The sequence below is a fragment of the Hyperoodon ampullatus genome, assembly GCF_949752795.1.
Source record: "Hyperoodon ampullatus genome assembly, chromosome: 1".
Lineage (NCBI taxonomy): Eukaryota > Metazoa > Chordata > Mammalia > Artiodactyla > Ziphiidae > Hyperoodon > Hyperoodon ampullatus.
The window spans coordinates 37,970,581-37,979,298 of NC_136914.1; the positions used below are offsets into that span (position 1 = coordinate 37,970,581).

The window sequence follows — 8,718 nt, forward strand, 5'->3', positions numbered from 1 at the left end:
TCCTGAATCAAATAAATCATCCATGAAAAAAGACTTTTTTATGCAATTGGAGAAATTTAAATGTAGACTACATATTAAATGATATTAAGAAAATGTTAATTGAATTTAATATGATGTTAGCAGTGTCTTTATGTCAGAAACAAATCCTTATTTTTTGGTGGTACATATTAAAGGATTTATGGATAAAGTTACCTGGTGGCTTACACAAAAAGTAGAACTGTTTTGTAGATTTAATTATTGAAATAGAACCTAGCAAATACCACAAGTTAAACTTCGGAGAAATATTGGTATTTTACTATATATCATGTCCTCCTTTACTGTGTAATTTGTTGTAACTTTTCTCATATCTTCAGCAATGTTCACTCTGCATCTTCTGATGATTCTTTATGTAAAAGGAGTGCCTGTTGGTTTGGTGGATTCTTTCAGGCATTTTACTGTAACAGAGTGAACAACTGCTTGTTGCCTTTGCAATTAAATAAGAAATGTTAAAGGAGGCTCTCAATGTTTTTATTAATTTTTAGCAAAGTTTTATAAAGTTCTGGATTGAGTATAACTTCAAACATTGCTGAAGAGTTATAGAATTTGTCTTCATGTTCTAGATACTTAGTGTTAAAATGGCTTGCTGATCATTAACCAGTGTATCAAGGGAAAATATACACCTCATGCGATGTTCATGAATAATGACAGTGGATGTAAATCTCTATTTTAAATATTATTCTCGATTGTTAAAAAAACTTTTGGGGAGCCTGCGGAAGGCAGGGGCGGTGGCGGCACCTGCGAGCGGAGGCCCTGTGAGAGCGAAGCTGCCGCGGGGCCCACCGTGCGTCGTCAGCCCTGACACGGGCGCGCGTGGCTCCAAAGCTCGGGGCCTGTGGCCCTTCGCCTTGGCGGCGGGGTGCGGCGGCCCAGAGGCTCTGTTGCTGAGCAAGCTTTGGTGTGACTGCAAGGCTGGGTCGTGCCCCCCTTCGTATTCACACGCCACGGCTCCATGTTCTAGGACGAGGATGGGGATGTGGCTCACAAGTTCTATGAGGAGACAGTTGTCACCAAGAATGGGCAGAAGCGGGCCAAGCCGAGGCGGGTGCATGAGAACCTGATTCCTCGGGGCACTGTGAAGCTGGATCCACCACCCGCACCCCCCCACGCCCCGCATCCACATGGATTTCCCTGTGATCCTCTTTGAGGTGTGAGCCTGGGGGGTGGCAGGCATAAACACCCCCTGCCCCAGCAAGAAACCCCCAGGCTCCAGGTGTGGCTTCCATTGAGGAACCTAGGCTGGGGCCACAACATCAATAAACTCCCGTGGCCCAGAACCTTCAGCTGTGAGCAGGGCCGTCCCTCAGTGCTGGTTGGGTGTTGCTCTGTATGTGGACAGGAGGTGGCCGGTGGCTGATGGCGGAGTTACCAGTCCCCCTTTCCCAGCTATCCCTCCGAGGAGCATGGCAGGGCATGCGCTGGTCAGGAATGCCTGGCTCCTGTGCCCTTGCCTGGCCTGCATTCTTACAAGCTTGCCCAGGGCCCAGCCCTGCTGGAGGCTACAGCACTTTACAAGCAAGGTCTGCCTTCTTCCAGCCCCAGGGTGTAGGAGCTGTGCACAGGTGGGAACTTCCTTTCCTTCACTTCCTTTACCCTCTCGTTGGAACATTTCAGCCGTTTGCCACCTCGACTCCTCCTGTGTTGGACAGAAGCTGGGAGCAGACTCGCCAACCTGGGACACAGCAAAAAAAAAAAAAAAACCAAAAAACCCAGCAGTTAAAAGGGCACCTTGAAATGCAGGAAGGAAATGCATTTACTAACCCTAAGTTTTCTGCCAAGTGGGCAGGGAACTGCTGGAGCTCTCTCCAGGGTAAAAGGTGCCAGTGAGCACCATTGTTTGACTTCCCACCAGGACTGTTCCAGGCCCATGCCAGCACCAGCCATCCTGCCAATGTTGCCTCAGTGTGGCACTCCCCAGGGACTGCCCCCAAACCATACCTCTAGCTCCAATCAATCTGCCAAAGCAGTCTACATAGGGGACTCTTCCACGCAAGGCCACTTTTTCAAGACCAGTAGAAGTAATTGTTTCACCTAATTCATGGAAACTAAATCCAAAGAAAAGGTCATAAGGATGTTCGACAAACTCAGGAGAAGAATGGAGGAGCTCAGTGAGAATGTCAACAAAGACTTAGAAAATGTAAGAGAGAACCAATCAGAGTTGAAGAATACTGTGACTTAAATAAAAAATACACTACAGAGAATCAACAGCATTTTAGATCATACAGAAGAATGGACAAGCAATCTGGAAGATAGAATAGTGGAAATCACCCAATCAGAATAGCAAAAAGGAAGAATTTTTGTAAGTGAGGAGAGCTTAAGGGACCTCTGAGATGACATCAAGTATACTAACATTCGTATTGTAAGGGTTCCAGTAGGAGAAGAGAAAGAGAAAAAGGCACAGAACTTATATGAAGAAATAAAACCTTCCCTCATTTGGAGGAAAAAATAATCAGACATCCAGGTCTAGGAAGTGCAGAGAGTACCAAACAAGATGGACCCAAAGATATCCACACCAAGACATATTATAATTACAATGGCAAAAGTTAAAGATAAAGAGAGACTCTTAGAGGCAGCGAGACAAAAACAACTAATCATATACAAAGGAAACCCCATAAGACTATCAGCTGATATCTCAGCAGAGACTTTACAGGCCAGAATGGAGTGGCATGATATATTTAATGTGCTGAAAGGAAAAAACTTACAACCTATAATACACCATCTAGCAAGGTTACCATTCAGAATTGAAGGAGAGATAGAGAGTTTCCCAGATAAGCAAAAACTAAAGGAGTTAATCACCAGTAAACGAGCCTTACAAGAAATGTTAGTCTTTTTTTTTTTTTTTTTGGCTGCATTGGGTCTTCATTGCTGCATGCGGGCTTTCTCTAGTTGCAGTGATCAGGGGCTACTCTTTGTTGCGGTGCACAGGCTTCTCATTGCAGTGGCTTCTCTTGTTGCAGAGCACGGGCTCTAGGTATGCAGGCTTCAGTAGCTGTGGTTTGTGGGCTCAGTAGTTGTGGCTCATGGGCTCTAGAGCGCAGGCTCAGTAGTTGTGGCGCATGGGCTTAGTTGCTCTGCGGCATGTGGGATATTCCAAGACCGGGCTCAAACCCATGTCCCCTGCATTGGCAGGCAGCTTCTTAGAGAGTCTTCGTTAAGCAGAAAAGGAAAGGCCACAACTAGGAATAAAAAAACTATGAAAGAAAAGAATCTCACTGGCAAAGACAAATATAAGGGCAGGCAGTGAATCAATCACTTAGAAAGCTAGTATGAAAGTTAAAAGACAAAAGCAGTACAACAATCAATTATAACTACAATAAGTATTTAAGGTATATACAAAATGAAAATATGTAAAATATGACCACAAAAACATAAAATTGGGTGGAAGGAGTGAAAATGTAGTGCTTTTAGAATGTATTTGAAATTACATGGCTATCAGCTTAAAATAGATAGCTATATATGCAGGTCGATATATATGAACTTCATGGTAACCAAAAAACTCCAATGGACACCCAAAAAATAAAGAGAAAAGAATCTAAACAAAACACTAAAGGAATCCATCAGAACACAAGAGAAAAAAAAAGAGAAGACAGAAACAGAGAAGTACAAAAAGAATCAGAAAACAATAAACAAAATCAACTATATGCCAATAAAAATTTTAATAAATAAAATTAAAAAAAACAAAATGGCAATAGTACACACCTATCAATAATTACTTTAGGGCTTCCCTGGTGGCACAGTGGTTGAGAGTCTGCCTACCGATGCAGGGGACATGGGTTCGTGCCCCGGTCTGGGAGGATCCCATATGCTGTGGAGTGGCTGGGCCCGTGAGCCATGGCCTCTGAGCCTGCGCGTCCGGAGCCTGTGTTCCGCAACTGGAGAGGTCACAACAGTGAGAGGCCCACGTACCGCAAAAAAAAAAAAAAAAAATTAAAAAAATTAAAAAAACTAATTACTTTAAATGTATCAATAAATGGACTGAATGCTTCAATCAAAAGACATAGGATAATTGAATGGATTAAAAAATAAATAAGACCCATCTATACGTTGCATACAAGAGACTCACCTCAGATCTAAAGACACACGTAGACTGAAAGTGAAAGGATGGAAAAATATATTCCATGTACATGGAAAAGAAAAGAAAGCTGAGTAGCAACATGCAGATCACACAAAATAGTTGTTAAAACAAAGACTGTAACAAAAGACAAAGAAGGACATTACATAATGATAAAGGGGTCAATCCAACAAAAGGATATAACAATTGTAAACATTTGTGCACCCAACGTAGGAGCACCTAAGTGTGCAAAGCAAATAGTAACAGAAATAGGGGACTGCAACACAATAATGATAGGGGATTTTTTTTTAATATTTAAAACTTCGTATATATTAGTTCCTTTTTTTAAATATTCGTCTATTTATTTATTTATTTTGGTTGCGCTGGCTGTTAGCTGCAACATGTGGGCTCTTTGGTTGCAGGAGACAGTCTCCTTCATTGTGGCATCTGAACTCTCAGTTGCAGCATGCATGTGGGATCTAGTTCCCTGACGAGGTATCAAACCCAGGCGCCCTGCATTGGGAGGCTGAGTCCTATCCACTGCACCACCAGGTAAGTCACAATAGTAGGGGATTTTAATGCCCCATTTACATCAATGGATAGATTACCCAGACAGAAAATCAATATGGAAACACTGGCTTTAAACAACACATTAGAGCTGGATAGATTTAATAGATATATACAGAACTCTCCACCTAAAAACAGCAGAATACACATTCTTCTCAAGTGCACATGGAACATTCTCTAGGACAGATCACATGTTAGACTACAAAACTAGTCTCAATAAATTTAAAAAGACTGAAATCATATCAAGCATCTTTTCCAACCACAATGGTATTAACCAGAAATCAACTACAAGAAGAAAACTGGAAATATACTGTGAAAAACACAGACATGTGGAGACTAAGCAACGTGCTACTAATCAATCAATGTATTGTTATTGGGTTGATGAAGATATCAAAGAGGAAATTTAAAAATACCTGAGACTAATGAAAACGGAAACACAACTGTCCAAAAAATGTGGGAGGCAGCAAAAGCAGCTCTAAGAAGGAAATTCATAACAATAGAGGCCTACCTCAAGAAATAAGAAAAATCTAAAATAAACAATTACGGGCCTCCCTGGTGGCGCAGTGGTTGAGAGTCCGCCTGCCGATGCAGGGGATACGGGTTCGTGCCCCGGTCTGGGAGGATCCCATATGCCGCGGAGCGGCTGGGCCCGTGAGCCATGGCTGCTGAGCCTGCGCATCCGGAGCCTGTGCTCCGCAACGGGAGAGGCCACAACAGTGAGAGGCCCGCGTACCACAAAAAAAAAAAAAAAAAAAAAAAAAAAAATAAAATAAACAATTACATATGCATTTAAAGGAATAAGAAAAAGAACAAACAAAGCTTCAGGTCTGGTTGCACCTGAAAGACGCTAAGCACAAAAGAGTTCCTCAGCCCTACGTAGTATGAGATAGCTGGGTAAGACCTCTCCCCAATGTCTAGGAGGCCCGAAGTGAGACAGACTCTCTTAATATCCTAAGAAGACGCCCTTTACATCCTAAGAAGGAATGAGAGAGCAGCCAAATGTTTTTCTTCCTTAGTAGTTTGAATGCTGTGAAGACTGGAGAGGTCTCATGGGTGAGAGAGGGAATTGAGCCGAAGACAGTACTAGAATTACGTGACAGGAAACCAGATAAGGCCAACCAGGACCCAGCAGATGACAATGAGAGACTGCTATAATTGGCAATTGAACCTCCCAGCAGAGGCCAAGCCAAGAGCTGGAGGCAGCTCACACCACCGTATTATGACTATACTTAAGCCCTTTGAAGGCAAATGCTGTGCCAAGGAGGGGAGAGGAAGGGGGAAAAGAACGAAGGGTATTATGTCTACCTGACAATGGTTATTTTTCCTCTGTAATAGCGACCCTGAAATAATGTGGTTATTTTCATTGTGGTTAAGTTAAACTACAGATAAACAATGTGACATTTTCATTATACCTGATAATGTAGCTCAGAAATTTTATAAATGGCATGATATAGAATTCTCTGTTCCTTAAGGATTTTACAGTAGTGGTTTATTAAACTCAGTCTTATACTTTTTTGGGGAGTGGCTGTTTTTCACCATGGCTATTGATACTATCAGGTTTCCAAATTCATTTTTGCATCTGTTTTGGACTATTATAGTTTCTCAGAAATATCTATTTCATTAAGATTGACAAATTTAATACCATCAAGGTACCATTGGTACCATGATGGAACATTTGTCATCTCCTTTGCTCGGTGGTAGAATCACTAATTGCTAATGGCATACATTCAGTTTCCTATTTTTTTTTTTTCTCTATTAACTTTGATGAAAGTTCTAAATTTTCATTCATCTTTATAAAAGAGAGAACAGAAAACAAGTATTGTATGTCACAGTTCGGAGTACAACTTCTAGAGTCAGAGACTAACTGTATTTGTATCCTGACTCAGCCCTTTACCATAAGACTTGGAGTAAGTTACTTGATCTCTATAGGCATTGTTCTTGCTTGTAAACTAGAGGTTAATAGTTGTACCAAACTTATAGGGATATTGTGTTGATCATATCAATTAAGACATGTACAATGCCTAAAACAGTGCCTGATATTGCTGTTCAGGAAATATTAGCTATTGTGGTAGTTATATGTAACTGGTATGCAGCATCCATTCCAGCCTGTTCCAAACGTCACATTCTACACCGTAGCATCTGAAAACCATATTTTCCAGATCTATTTGAGTCAGGGTTCTGGGTAAAAATTAGGTCCCATCTAATCTAGCTGCAGCTGCAGCCTGTCCCAATCATAGAGACATTGAGCTTTTCTTCAATAACAAAGCCCAGTGGTGAAGAGCAAAGAAGAAACAGCAGTGGTAGTAGGGGTAGCTTATGAACCGAGATTCCTGATTCTGTTATAAAATCTGCTATTGTCTTCTTGAATTCAATCACTGCAGTTGTAGCCTCCTAAACCTCCATCTTCTTGAGATGCAAAGTTGACATTGGCAGTGCAGTTCAGCAATCTTTTTCATTAATCCCTGAATACCCAGACAAAAGACTGATTCTCCTGCCCTACCAATTATGTTGTAAGTACCAAATTTACTGTATTAAATTTCTATTGAAAGTAGAATGGTTTCTGTTTCCTAAACCTAATTATTTCTAATAGTCTTACTATTTTGTAACTTACTAATATCTGATTATCTTTATTCATTCCATTTCCCTATATAGTTGTCTATTGTTACTTTTCTTGGTTCTTAGATATATTTCATTTTTTTCCTTCTTTCCTTTTTTACTTTCTTTCTTTCCTTTCTTCCTTCCTTCACTCCTTCCCTCTTTCCTTATTATCTTCCTTCCTTCCTTTATTTCTTTTCTTGTTTAAGAGTAAATACATCAAACACTATGCATTTTTCTCTGAGAACAGCTTTGGGTTCTATCCATATTTTGATGTGGGTAGTGTTGTTGTTACTATCTAATTAGTATATAATTGCAAGTTTCATTTCCTCTTTTAACCCATGATTCTTTATAAAATATTATTTACATGTGTATTATAATATGTTAGGTAAAAGCTATTTGAATAAAAGAAGAAATTGGCAGAAAAATAAATGAGAAGATTTAATTTAGAGTAGACAACAAAAGAATTTAAAACATACAAAATATTATAAGATTGATTTGTACCCTACAAACATATATTGTCATTTTTCAGTGCTGAAGAACATCTATAAAATTGGACTGTACATTAAGTGAAAAAAAATTTATAAAAATTTCTGAAAGACAGAGGACCATATTCTCTGATCATAGTGCAATAAAGCTAGACAAATAAAAAGTAACAAAAAAAGAAAGAAAGAGGGACTATTAAATCCTTGTAAATATCATCTAATTCTTTTTTTCTTATTGATTTAACTTCACTTGTTCTATTTTCTTCCTCAGTTTCTATTTCTTCCTCCAATTTCTTCCTCAAATCTATTTTCTTCTTTATGCCTATATGGTATTTTCTTTTTTTCATACCAAATCTATTTGTTCTTATACTGCTATACTTTTTCATTTTGAATTATGTGATTTCTTGAGATTGTATATTCAGTCAGGTTTTATTCTTTTCTTTACTGTATTTTTCTTTTCTTTTCTTTTCTTTTTTTACCTCCTTAAGTACGTTTATTCCTAGGTATTTTCTTCTTTTTGTTGCAATGGTGAATGACATTTCTTCCTTAATTTCTCTTTCTGATCTTTCATTGTTAGTGTATAGGAATGCAAGTGATTTCTGTGCATTAATTTTGTATCCTGCAACTCTACCAGATTCACTGATTAGCTCTAGTAGTTTTCTGGTGGCATTTTTAGGATTCTCTATGTATAGTATCATGTCATCTGCAAACAGGGACAGTTTTACTTCTTCTTTTCCAATTTGTATTCCTTTTATTTCTTTTTCTTCTCTGATTGCCATGGCTAGGACTTCCAACACTATGTTGAATAAGAGTGGTGAGAATGGACATCCTTGTATTGTTCCTGATCTTAGAGAAAATGCTTTCAGTTTTTCACCATTGAGAATGATGTTTGCTGTGGGTTTGTCATATATGGCCTTTATTATGTTGAGGTAGGTTCCCTCTATGCCCACTTTCTGGAGAGTTTTTAATCATAAATGGGTGTTG

The 8,718-nt window shown here is 39.5% G+C and overlaps 1 pseudogene across 1 annotated transcript; it reads left to right on the forward strand.

The window, feature by feature from the left end:
• The first annotated feature begins 680 nt into the window (after window positions 1–680).
• LOC307057320 (tumor suppressor candidate 2-like) lies at window positions 681–1,190 on the forward strand (annotated as a pseudogene). The gene has a single exon. The product of its transcript is annotated as a tumor suppressor candidate 2-like (transcript).
• Window positions 1,191–8,718: the final 7,528 nt, after the last annotated feature.